Raw genomic sequence first — 14036 nt, 5'->3', positions numbered from 1 at the left:
GTTCGCCAAGCAAAAGTTTCTGAGACGCTTGATGAAGAAGATGATAAGTGGAGCTCAGAAGGTATCGGCCAAGAGGGAACCTTACACCATTGGCCAAGAGTTCAGCCGCGGGGAGGAAGGCGTTGGTTGGTCCTACTGATCGACCACAGAAGATAAATTTTTCTAACCACATATTCAAGAATGTGGCATGTTCCCTCTGGTTAACTGTCCCGGTCTTCTAGCATTCTTGAATATATCCCGTCCAACCACCGATGTTGCGGGTATTCACCCTATATTCAGATTTTCTGCCATAGATGGAGCCTTCATCGGCAGTTGAAATGTCCAAGCCAGTGAGCATGTATACATCGGCAAGTGTGGGAGTAGCTAGGCCATGTCCAAACATGAAAGCGTTTGTTGTGTCTGACCAGAAGTAAGCAGCTGCAATCATTATTGACTTATTCTTTTGCATATCGGCAATGGATAGCCTAATGCATTGGTCTAGCTTCCGTTCTGCCCAGTGTACTTGCATCAACCTGTTGACCCTCAAGTACCAATCTTTCCACCCTTTGGTGGTTTTGGGCCAAGATCGGAATGTATCTTTCCATAAATTCAGAGAGAAATTTTGGGCTCTAAAAGGGATTCTGTTAACCTCTGCATTAATCAGATCAGTTGGATCTAGGTTGTCCATTGGTCCTAGGCATTGGAAATGCGGTTGATCGGTTGGAATAACTAATTTGTTGCGAAGTTCCTAAGTTTAGAGGATCCGAAGAACAAAGAAAAAGAGAAAAATTACCAACTGTATGAACTCGCAAAGACTAGAGGAATCGAGGTAAAAAGTAACGGAAGTGGAATGAACCGCAGGGACGTCGAAGTTGATTGCCATTATCTTGAGGTAGATGGGGGCACGAGCTGGAGACTCGAGGTTGACGCTGGAGAAAAGTTCTTGTTGGTTGAGGTCGCGCAGTTGTTCGTCGGAGTAGCCGCCGGAAAGAGAGAATGCCAAAGATTGGAATCTGAGGGTAGAGGACGAGCGTTCCGGAGAAATCTATTTATAAGCCGCTTGGAGTATGGGTATTTTGGACTTATCTCTATGCCGCGTGCATGTGGGTCGAGGTGGTTCAGATGGATATGGTAACTGTTCGTACGATAATCAAGGGATTGTACAGATGATTTGATGGCAAGTAATCATGACTTGGAAGAGATCTCGGTACAGGATATTTTAATTCTGAAAATGGCGGCATTATTATGTTAGGATCTTGCCGATGGATTATTGTTTCGGTATCTTAACCATAATCAGGGCAAGAGTGGTTGGAAATTTTGCGATATTTACTGAGGTGCGTGAATCAGGACTAGATTTGATTAGATTTGATAACAGATCAAGTTTTGGCTTGGAGGATGAGTTACGGTAATTGGACGAAGGCAAACATTATCTGGAGTAAATTTCGGAGCATTAATGGTTTTATACTCCGAAATTGGGGGGCATGTGTTGACACCATTTTTTGCACGTGTCAAAATGATCAGAGTGGGCTAATCGGCAGGAGGAAAGTTACTGTATACGCTGACGGCCGATGAAAATCAGCTTGTAAAGATGGTTGCCGATGAATGGTGGTGATCGATGGAAAGGTTGATTTAGACTCGGGCGTTGCCGATAAGGTTGGAGATGTTATTGTCGATGCCGATGAAGGAAGGCTTGAAAACTACTGCCGATGAAACAGGAAGTATGCCGATGGAAAGGAGGTCGGTGAGAATTCCATCGTAATTGAGGCGGACAAAGAAATAGATAGGAGTTGATTTCCTTTTCTATATTTAGAGTATGATTCATGTAAGAGTCACGTGTTTCCTTAAATATTGACTTGGTGTCCTAGTCGTATTTGGTTATGTCTCTTTAGATCAGGGTATAAATATAGATTGAGGGGCAATGTAATGAATAATGAATCAATATCAAAACCAATTTTTACTCCTATTTGCATCTACTTACTTTTCGGCGACTTCGTCAATTTGCATATTTTTCCTTTTTACGAGTTCTCATTGATTCGGCGAGTTGCATCGCTTCAGTGCGACCATCGACGATTCTCGAGTTCCGCGTGAGTACCTCTTGGCCGTGACTTCCGGGCGTATCGCTGTTGTCAGGACCAAAGTGCTCGTATCTTCATCCTTGTCGATTAACAGGTCAAATCGACTGACACGCTTTGGATATCGATTCGGGTATTAGCCCTTTGTGTTTGCAGATCCACTTTTGCATCAACAGGTATTCATAGCAGCTCCATGCGATTGCCAACCCATCTGAGGAAGATGTTGCTCTTCCAAGCTCATCCACAACAACCAAGCTCCTACAAGTTCATGAACATCAGAAGAAAACAAGAGTAATACAAGACATCGAATTTCAGTCTTCAGCAACGAGGTAGAAATACCTTGAAGAATCATTTTGCGTGATGAAAGCAGTTTCTTTCATTTCTGCCATAAACTGTAAAATGGAAGCTGCTATGTACTAACTCCATTCAAATTATAGTTCACTTTGGTTTTGTCCTAAGTCAACTTTTCTAACTTTGATCAAATTTTTAGAAAAATATATTAGGAGCTACAAATTTAAATAAATGCATTATCAATTCAAAACATAGTTCATGAAGAATTTAATGAAGCTAATTTGATGTTTTTTTAGGGGAAAAGCTAATTTGATGTTGTAGTTGTCAGTGCATTTTTTCCTACAAACATGGTAAGTTAGAGAAGTTTGAATTAGGACAAAGCCAAAGTAAACTAGAGTACGTAGGAAATCTGTGTACTCACTAGTTATGAAAAGATATAAATAAATGACACGCTTTGCTAAATCATATCAGTTTGACAAGAATCAACTGTTGCAGACTACTGTACTGATAAGTGTGGCAAACAGACTACTGCCTAGCGCCTATTGATGAATAGTCTGGCCTCTGGAAGAAACAGTACATGTAAATTGCTTCTTCAAATAGTCCTATATAATAATCAGGTGCCATAAGGAAGCAGACTGCAATTGGTAAATAAGAACAAACTTAAACCATACCTCGGTCTAAATTTCGTAAAAAATACAAATACAAAACCTAGTCTCACCAACATACTATCCAACCAATTATTTTCCTCCTTCATATTCCAGATGTGTATTGAATGTATGACCAATGAGCTTTTATACCGTTTCAAGAGTTTCATGCTCCAACCCAGTCTCACCAATGTACTATCCAGCTATTTTTTTCTACTTCATATTCCAGATGTGTATTGAGAGTTGAGAGGTGGTAGCCAAGGAAAGAAATGTGAAGAATTCTAAGTAATTGTCAATGTCATTATCATGTTCATTTAAAAAAATGTCAATTATCATGGAAATATCATAGAAGTTAAATTTTTTGTGCATAGTTGTGGTATGTTAGATATAAGGACAGTACTATTCATGTATTTCCATAATACTTGGTAACTCCATGAACAGTTTGCATAACAGGGCACAATAAACAAGGTTGATAACTTGATATCACGTAGAAGAGATCCGGCTTATCCACTTCAAACACATACCTTACCGTACTCGAGTTGTTTTCAACATTGTCCCCGTTACCAATCCGAGTGAATATAAGATCAACAACTCTTAAGGATGCAAACTGAGCTGGAACATAACAACCAATTTGTGCAAGAATGACAATTAAACATATCTGTTGGAGATATGTGCTTTTCTCGCTCCTGCAACAGCAAACAATCCAGATATTAGATGAACTTCCACAGATTAATGAATAGCCTGCAGCATCAACTAAGGTCCAATATTATACCACTCACATATTTGGCCCCATGACAAGAACCATATTAGATACTTCAGAGAGAAAGATATCGTTAGGCTGTATAGAAGAAACAATACTTAGGCCATGGATATAATCCACATAATTAACAACGAAAGCGATTATGAAGTATACATGGAGAAAATCAACAAAAAAAAGCAACTTGCAACAAAATCAGTATGCAAGGTCTCAAGAATAGGATGTCGTCCAGCATTGATTGCCATTGGACCATCGTCTGCTTTGTTAGAGTATTTATTTCCTCTATCATTTATTGTATACCGGCTGCCTCTTGGGTTTCCACCCAGTGCTACCTAGGAACTCTCCCGGCATGCTGCCTGGGATTCTCCCCCCTCTTAACTCTCTAGCTTAGTCTCTCTATATATGTGTAATACTCCTGTAAACTCTTCATTAAGCAATCTAAGCCTCTTGACCTTTCTCTATCATGGTATCAGACTAAAACCGATCCTCTCGGCGCCCGCCTCGAGCCGCGCCCGCCCCCTCACCTTCCCGCCCGCGCGCCCAGTACCGCCGTCTTCTGTGGTCCTTCTCGGCCGCCCGCGTGCCTGGTGCTGCCCTCATCGTCGCGCCTAGTGCCCCAGCCGCGCAGCCCATGGCTACTTCGACCTCCGGCGCCTCCACCGCTGGCTACCGCGATCAAGCTTCGTGATGAAGCTCTCGCCGCCGCTCAGAAGCTGGAGGAGGAAGCCGCCTCACTGCACTCCACCAACACCGACCGCAGCCAGCAGCTTCAGACGGAGGCTGACCTCCTCAAGTCTGCTGCTGCCGCGCAGGATCGCGTCCAGTGCCGCTGCTGACGCCCTCGAGAAGGAGCGCGCGCAGGCCGACGCTATGGAACAGCAGGCCGCTGCACTCCGGGACCGTCTCCGCCCGGACTCCCTCCACGACGACGACTCTCAGGACGGCGGCGATCACTCTTTCTCCTCCGACGCCGCAACCATCGTTCATCTGCACAGCCAGGCTGCTGCTGTCCAGAACATCAAGAATTTGATTCGATTGTTCTGGACCTCCAGTCCTCCAACTACTCCAAGTGGCGCGGCTACGTCCTCCTCATCCTCGGCCGCTTCGCGCTGAAGGATCACGTCCTCAGTGACGACTCCCGAGTCACCGACCCAGCATGGTCCCGCATGGACTGCGTGGTCGTCTCCTGGATCTTCAACACCATCTCCACCGACCTTCTGGACGTCATCCACGAGCGTGACGGCGTCTCCGCTCGGGCTGCGTGGCTCGGTATCGAACAGCAGTTCCTCAACAATCGCGAGTCACGCGCCATGCTCCTTGATGCTGAGTTCCGCACCCTCTCCCAAGGTGCTCTCTCCATCGACGCCTATTGCCGCAAGATGAAGGGCATGGCTGATGCCCTTGCTGATCTGGGTGAGCCAGTCCATGACCGTACTCTGGTGCTCAACATCCTGCGCGGCCTCAATGAACGTTTCCAGTTCATGTCGCAGTTCATCACACGCCAGAAGCCGTTTCCTTCCTTTGCGGACGTCCGCGCCGACCTGCGCCTGGCCGAGCTCAACATGGCACCTCCTTCAGCGCCTCCATCGGCCCTCGTCGCCTCTTCGTTCAGCAAGCCACCTGCCTCCCCGCCGGCCTCTGGGTCTGCAAACCCGCGCCCTCAACAGCACGCCGAGGGGGGCTCGTCTGGCAATGGCAGTGGCCGTGGCCGGCGTCGCCGTGGCGGCCGTGGCCAAGGAGGCTCGACCAGCGGCTTCCCAGGCGGTTCCCAGTGGCCCTCCCTCCTCAATCCGTGGACAGGGTCCATCCACATGTGGCCCGGGTCAACTCCCGGCGGCTCTCGCGGTCCACCTCCCCGTCCTGGACCATCTGCATCGCCACCGCTGCAGCAGCATGCTTTGGTGGCCGGCGTGCCTCCAACCTTCTACCCTTCGACTCAGGGGACGTACCACCAGGCGCCCACCCAGGCACCCCCTCCTGCCTGGACGCCAGCACCACCTCCGACGCCCCCAGTTTGGTCACCATGGGACCAACAGTCCCTCGCCAACGCCTTCAGCACCTTCACCCTCACCCCGCCTCCGAACTCCTCGGACTGGGTGATCGACTCGGGTGCCTCGTCTCACATTGCCTCCAACCCTGGTATGGTTACCGTTTCTCCATCCTCCTCTTTTCCTTCCTCCATTGTTGTGGGAAACGGTGCTACTCTCCCGGTTGTTGGCACCGGATATTCCACCCTTCCTGGCCCTTTCCGTCTCAACAATGTCCTTCTAGCTCCTGACATCATTAAAAATCTGCTTTCCGTTCGTCAATTCACCACTGACAATTTTGTTTCTGTGGAATTTGACCCTCTTGGTGTCTCTGTGAAGGATCTCCGTACCAGGAACATCCTCCTTCGATGTAACAGCTCAGGGCCGCTCTACACCTTGCAGCTCCCGTCGTCACCTACTGATACTTGTGCTCTTGTGGCCACTCCTTCTCCAACTACCTGGCATCGTCGTCTCGGCCACCCCGGCAAGGCTGCCCTTCAGCGTCTCGCTCAGTCATCTTCCATTTTCTGCAGCAAGTCCACAGAAGACTCCATCTGCCATGCTTGTCAGCTTGGGCGCCATGTTCGCTTGCCTTTTGCTAGTTCCTTGTCTAGAGCACCCAAACCTTTTGATCTGATACATTGTGATCTGTGGACCTCCCCTATTATCAGTGTATCCGGCTTTAAATACTATCTCGTTATTCTCGATGATTGCTCTCATTTTCTTTGGACTTTTCCTCTTCGATTAAAGTCCGAGACTTTTACTGTCCTCTCCAATTTCTTCGCCTATGTGCACACTCAATTTGGTTGTACCATCAAATCCGTGCAATGTGACAACGGTCGTGAGTTTGACAACTCCACGTCTCGCGCTTTCTTTCTTGCCAAAGGTGTTTCCCTTCGCATGTCATGTCCCTACACCTCGCAACAAAATGGCAAAGCCGAACGCATGCTTCGCACCACCAACAATGTCACCCGCACCTTGCTCTTCCAAGCATCCATGCCCCCCTTCTACTGGGCCGATGCCCTTGCTACTGCCACTCACCTCATAAATCGCCTCCCCACCAAAACGCTGAACATGAGCACTCCCTTCTTCGCCCTTTATGGCACTCACCCTTCTTATCATGATCTCCGGGCTTTCGGATGCACCTGCTACCCTAATCTCACCGCTACTACTACTCACAAACTTGCCCCGCGCTCTTCCTTATGTGTTTTCATCGGCTACTCTCCCGACCACAAAGGTTACAGGTGCCTCGACCTTGCCACAAACCGTGTCATCATCTCTCGCCACGTTGTTTTCGACGAAACAACGTTTCCCTTCTCACTTCGCCGGCCCTCACCACCCACACACGAACTGACTTTCTAACTGATGACGATCCTCCGTTAGTCCCTTTTCCACCTGCAGGAACCCCTCGCGTTGCTGCCATCCCGCCAGCACCTGCATCTCTGCGGGCTCCCTCCCAGCCGGCATCTTCAGGTACCCCAGCGCCAGGATCAGGCACACCAGCGCCGCGGTCTCCTCCACCCGGCTTCACCGCGCCCCTGGTATCCCCTACACCAGCGCCCGCTGTCCAGGCGCCCACGGTGCCCCCTGTACCGGTGCCCACGGCGCCCCATGTACAGGCGCCCCCGGCTCCTTCCTTCAGCAAGCCGCCCGTCGTCCACGTCTACACACGGCGTGCCCCCGCACCCAGCTCACCACCGAGGTCCCCCGATGGGGCTCCTCCTCGACGCTCTGGCATGATTCCCTCTCCACCACGCTACGTCAAGAGCGGTTCTTCACTGCCAGCAGGGGCGGTCTCCATCCCGCCACTTGCCAATTCTCATGGCATGGCGACTCGCGGGAAGTCCGGATACAAGCAGCCTCGTCTTGCTCTACACACCGAGGCTCTGTCCCCACTTCCGCGTTCCTGCCGTGATGCTCTTGCTAATCCGCACTGGCGTCAGGCCATGGAAGAAGAATTCACTGCCCTCCTGGACAACCACACTTGGGATCTCGTTGCTCGGCCTGCCAAGGCAAATGTGGTCACCGGGAAATGGATCTTCAAACACAAGTTTCATGCTGATGGTTCCTTGGACAGATACAAGGCTCGATGGGTCCTCCGTGGGTTCACACAACGCCCCGGAATCGATTACGATGAGACTTTCAGTCCCGTCGTCAAGCCCGCTACCGTTCGCACCGTCCTCACTCTGGCTCACTCCCGGGACTGGCCGATCCATCAACTTGATGTCAAGAACGCTTTCCTTCACGGTACTCTGTCAGAAACAGTATACTGCTCTCAGCCCACTGGTTTTGCCGATCATGCTCTTCCCGACCACGTCTGCAGGCTCAACAAGTCCCTCTACGGTTTGAAGCAGGCACCGCGAGCATGGTACAGCCGGTTTGCTTCTTATTTGCTGTCTCTGGGTTTCACTGAAGCTAAGTCCGACACCTCCCTGTTCATCTATCACCGCGGCACTGAGACAGTCTATTTGCTCCTATATGTGGATGACATTGTTGTTACAGCCTCCTCTCAGCGCTCTTATACCGGGTGATTGATGCACTGAAGAAGGAATTTGCCATGAAGGATCTGGGTTCCCTACACCATTTTCTTGGCGTAGCAGTTCAGCGACAACAAGACCTTCTATTCCTCTCACAGCGTCAGTACACTCTGGATATTCTTGCTCGCCATGGCATGAGCGACTGCAAGCCCTGTTCCACTCCTGTTGACACTTGTGCCAAAGTTTCTGCTGATGCCGGCCCTTCTGTTGCTGATCCTACAGCATATCGCAGCCTTGCGGGTGCTCTCCAGTACCTCACTTTCACCCAGGCCTGACATCGCGTACGCTGTTCAACAAATCTGCCTGCACATGCATGATCCTCGGGAAGTTCATCTTGTTGCTGCCAAGCGGATTCTTCGCTACCTTCAGGGCACTATCAGTTTTGGTCTTGTCATTCCCCGCTCCGCCCCAACTCAGCTCATCGTCTACACCGACGCTGACTGGGCTGGCTGCCCTGACACCCGACGATCCACCTCCGGCTATGCTGTTTTCCTCGGTGGCAGCCTCATCTCCTAGGTCATCCAAACGCCAACCCACTGTTTCACGGTCGAGCGCCGAGGCCGAATACCGAGCAGTTGCCAACGGCGTCGCCGAAGCCTCCTGGCTGCGGCAACTTCTGCAGGAACTACATCATCCTCTGGAAACTGCCTGCCTCGTCTACTGCGACAACGTCAGCGCCGTCTACCTCTCCACCAACCCCGTTCAGCATCAGCGTACCAAGCACGTGGAAATCGACCTTCACTTCGTCCGGGAACGGGTCGCTCTTGGGGCTGTCCGTGTACTTCACGTTCCCACCACGTCGCAGTTCGCCGATGTCTTCACCAAGGGTCTTCCTTCTTCTGTCTTTATGGATTTTCGCTCCAGTCTGAACGTTCGTTCTAACGACGTTCCGACTGCGGGGGGGTGTTAGAGTATTTATTTCCTCTATCATTTATTGTATACCGGCTGCCTCTTGGGTTTCCACCCAGTGCTGCCTAGGAACTCTCCCGGCATGCTGCCTGGGATTCTCCCCCCTCTTAACTCTCTAGCTTAGTCTCTCTATATATATGTAATACTCCTGTAAACTCTTCATTAAGCAATCTAAGCCTCTTGACCTTTCTCTATCATGCTTAATTACAAAGAATCAAAATTCATGAACTAGAGATGGATACCTATAGCACTAAAATGAAATAATTCACACTTGCAGTAGATCTTTCCACTAAGTTTGTCCATAATCTTGGGAGTATTCATTTCAAATATTGTCCAGAGTTTAACTGAGGATGTCTTTTTGAGATTCTCCCTTTTATGCCTATCATAAAGTCCAGGGAACAGAAACTTTTTTTCAACAAACGTTTAATTCAAAATTACAGCACGCATGCATGTATAGAGCATTTAATTCGCCCATGCACAACGGTTGCCTTCAACAAATATATATTAGCGAAATGGATGGTCTAAGAAAAATACATGACAGGAGCTAAATTGCACACCTGTGAACTCTGGTCTTGTGTAGCGATCAACGGGCTTTGTAGATATTGTATGCGCAAAAGAATTTACAATCATGTCCAAAAGACATAATACTTCGGCGAGCAATGTAAGGATACCAATGTCTCTGATTTCGTCAATAAGCCCTGAAATGATAAACAAGCAACTCAGGCAGCTTAAAGATACTTGCATCGTAGTCAAAATGTAGCATTGCATGAAACTCAAGTGCTCCAGTGCCCACAAGCTTCTTTTTTTAAAAAAAAAAATGTTACAACACTGTAAATTGATTTGCATGGAATTTTTCATAAGATAATTACAAACAGCCAATTTTGTACATCCAGCTGTTCATTGGCATGATCTGCAATGCTGAAAGGTATAGACATATGGTTTATGTAATCTTATTACCAAATTGCTGACTAAAGGTATCACTCCTAAATTGGAAGCATGGGAACAGAAACACAAATTCAGAATAATGGCATGCACTCTTCAGTAATGGTTAACTGCTGCCGTTTGCTTGGAGGATGACAACAAATATAAGATCTCTCTGGCTCTCTGCAATAGCAATATATGGAATAGGGCCTAAACTCGCTCATCATATTGGGTGCATGGATTTTGTCGAAACACAGAAATAAATGTGTTTAATGGTGCTACTCTGAACTTATTTACAGTCTTATCTATCACTGGGGAAGAATCACAGCTCTGGGGTATGGCAGGAGCTAAGGGGCTCTTCTGGGTAGCTAAGTTTCTAGGTCGGGTCGTTCTCTTACTCATTTGGATAGGCGCTAATGTAATTGTTTTTTCATTCGGGTGTGTATGTTGTAACTCTCTTCTATTAATGCACTGATACACACCTGTGCGTTCCAGAAAAAAAATGGAACATGTTATATAGCAGTAAGTAGAAGCTTATAATTTTATTTCCTCAGAAAAAAAAAACTAAGTTTTAATTAAGTTGAAGAACTGCTTGATCCTTGTGTTTTTAAAGTCAACCAAAAAAAGTAACAGAACACTACAGATGACTAAGATCAAGAACTAAATGAAATAAAAATATCAGTGCTTAATTGCTACAGAAACCTTCCAAACAAAGTTCCGTGTGTGAGAAGCACTCAGCAGCAGCCGACTTGTTCCTAACATTCAGCTGCAAAATTGGATAGAAAGTACTTGATCATAAAGCTATCTTTTGCAATAGAATTGTGCTTGCCAGGGTTATGTGTCAATTAATAAAAGGGAAGTGTAGCTTTTGAAAGAAAAAAAAAAGTAGTAGTGATCCCAAAGCTATGTAGCCAACAAGCACATTCTGTTAGTCGCTGAATTCTCACTCTTGGAAGTAGCAGAATTCTTACTCTCATCAAGAGAGGATGACACTAGGAGTTGGGATAATTTTCTGGTTTATTTCTCAATGCCATGCCAACCCAAGGGGTTGGGATACATATTTATAGGCTGCTAGTCAGCCAAGCATATGCCAAGATATTAGTCTTAGATGCTAGTCTAAGATGTTGTCCTAGATGCTAAGATGCTGTCCTCTAGATGCTAGTCTAAGATGCTGTCCTAGATGTTGTCCTATAGTCTAAGATGATGTCCTATGCTGTTCTAAAAACACAAAGACCACAACAGCCCCACAAAGACTATAGCAGCCAGACTTATCCATCATTCTCCCCCTAAGTCTTGTGTGTCGTCTTGTGGGAAAGTTGAACCATCCTGGTCCTGGAGCAGAGCTCAAGGAACTTGATCCTCCCAAGGGACTTGGTGAGCAGGTCCACAAGCTAGTCCTTGGTGTTGATGTAGCTCACCTTGATGCTCCCTTCCTCAAGACAGCCTCGGATGAAGTGGTACCTCACCCGGATGTGCTTGCTGCGTTCATGGAAGACGGGGTTCTTTGCCAGGGCTAGAGCAGACTTGCTGTCCACCCTGAGCTCCACCGCTCTAGTGTCTCTACCGAGGAGATCGCCAAGCAGTCGAGCGAGCCAGAGCGCCTGAGTCAAAGCAGTGGAGGCCGCTATGTACTCAGCCTCGCAGCTAGACAGGGCCACCACCTGCTGCTTGACCGACTGCCAGCTAACGAGGCACTTGCCGAGGAAGAAGAGGATCCCGCTCGTGCTCTTGCTGGTGTCGATGTCGCCGGCGTGGTCACTGTCGCTACACGCGACGAAGTGTGCTGCCCCAGGGCACCTAGGGTAGTAGAGGCCATGGTCGAGAGTCTCCACAACATAGGGGATGATCCTCTTCACAGCCTGCTGGTGCTCCGTTGTCGGTCACTGCATGAACCGACTAACATAGCCGACGGAGAATGCCAGGTCTGGCCGTGTGTGGGCGAGGTAGCGAATGCTCCCCACAAGACGCCGGTACTGCGTAGCGTCCACCTCCTCCGTCGTGCTATCGCGGCTCAGCTTCAGCCTCTTCTCCATCGGAGTGAGAGCTGGGTTGCAGTCGGTGAGCCTAGCTAGCTCAACAACGCGCTTGGCGTAGGCGGTCTGTCGAAGCGTGATCCCAGAGTCATCCTGGTGCACCTCGATTCCCAGGTAGAAGGAGAAAGGCCCCAGGTCACTCATCTGGAAGGTGGCCTTCATCTCTTCCTTGAATGCCGCCACCTCCACATCCTTGGTGCCGGTGATCACCAAGTCGTCGACATAGACACCCACCAGCAGAGCATTACCTCCACTGCCCCATCGGTAGATGGCCGCCTCATGCGGGCTTTGCTCGAAGCCCATCCCCTTTAGCATGGAATCCAGCTTGGCATTCCACACCCTCGGTGCCTGCCGCAAGCCATAGAGGGCCTTGCGTAGGCGGAGCACCTTGCCCTCCTTGTCGGGGATTGCAAATCCCGGTGGCTAGTGCACGTAGACCTCCTCCTTCAAGTCGCCATTAAGGAATGCCGACTTGACGTCCATGTGATGAACATGCCAGCCCTCCTGGGCAGCTAGCGTAAGGAGGAGTTGCACGGACTCCATCCGTGCCACGGGAGCAAAGGCGTCGTCGAAGTCGACCTCCTCCTGCTGCACGAAACCTCATGCCACCAAGCGAGCCTTGTGCTTGACGATGGCACCGGCTTCATCCCTCTTCAGCTTGTACACCCACTTAAGGGTGATCGCGCGATGACCACGAGGAAGGTCAGCAAGCTCCCAGGTGCGGTTCTTCTCAACCGCATCCATCTCCAACTGCATCGCGGCACGCCATGTCGCGTGTCTCTCGGCCTCTACAAATGACCGAGGGTCGCCATCGTCACACGCAAGGTGCAACTGTGCCTCCAGGTCGTGAGGCACTGGTCCCGACACTGGCTGGTCACCAAGAAGGTTCTCCATCATACGATACTGCAATGGCTCACCGTCGTGGTACGCATCGACGCGCTCCTCGTCGTGAGAGAGTGGAGTAGTGAGCTCAACCGGGTCGTGCTCGACATGAGCTGGTGGTGGAGTAGACGTGCCCGGAGTAGTGCCTGTCGGTGCTGGAGTGTGTGGCGTTGCCGGCTGTGGTGGAGCCGACGAAGAACTCATCGCAGCCGAGGCTGTCGGAGTAGCAAGCGCCGGGGTCGGTGGAGGCTCGGGGACTGGGGTAGACGCGCTCGCCAAAGAAGAGCCGCCTACTCCCCCAGCTCCCTCGAAGTGGACGTACTCGACAGAGAAGTCGTCGTACGTCGGAGCCGAGCCGTCGTCCACCGCCTTGTCCCACGCCCATCCTCGCCCTTCGTCGAACACAACGTCGCGCACCGTGCGCACACGCTGTCTTCGAATCGAGGATGCAGTAGGCCTTCGAACCCTCCGCATAGCCGATGAACACTCCTGGAGTGCTCCTATCGTCGAGCTTGCTGATGTGGCCAAGCTCCTTGGCGAACGCAAGGCAGCCGAAGACCCGCAAGTGGAAGACCGCCGGCTTGCGCCCATGCCAAGCCTCGTACGGCGTCCTGCCGTCAAGCGCCTTGGTAGGCGAGCGGTTGAGGATGTAGACGGCCATCACCACCACCTCTCCCCAGAAGACAGCCGGCATCCCCGTCTGCTTGAGGAGGGCCCGAGCCATCCCCACAACCGTCTGGTTGCGCCGCTCGACGATGCCGTTCTGCTGCGGGCTGTACGGCGCGGAGTAGTGGCGCTGAATGCCCTCATCAGCGTAGTACAATGCGAATTCAGCCATCGTGAATTCACCACCGTTGTCGGTGCGTAGCACGCGCAGCTTGTGGCCGCACTCCGCCTCCGCAGCAGCCTGCGCGCGCCTGATGGCTTCCGTAGCCTCTCCCTTGCTACCGAGGACCATCACCCACATGTAGCGGGAGAGGTCGT

General features: G+C 50.1%; 1 pseudogene; it reads right to left on the bottom strand.

Annotated features, from left to right (window-relative positions):
* LOC136527775 (DNA mismatch repair protein MSH4-like) overlaps window positions 1-14036 on the bottom strand; it is a 48001-nt pseudogene that overhangs the window by 11746 nt on the left and 22219 nt on the right.

The sequence above is a fragment of the Miscanthus floridulus genome, chromosome 19 (assembly GCF_019320115.1).
Source record: "Miscanthus floridulus cultivar M001 chromosome 19, ASM1932011v1, whole genome shotgun sequence".
Lineage (NCBI taxonomy): Eukaryota > Viridiplantae > Streptophyta > Magnoliopsida > Poales > Poaceae > Miscanthus > Miscanthus floridulus.
Note: the sequence above shows the minus strand (reverse complement) of the source record. Positions and strands in the feature narration are given on the sequence as shown.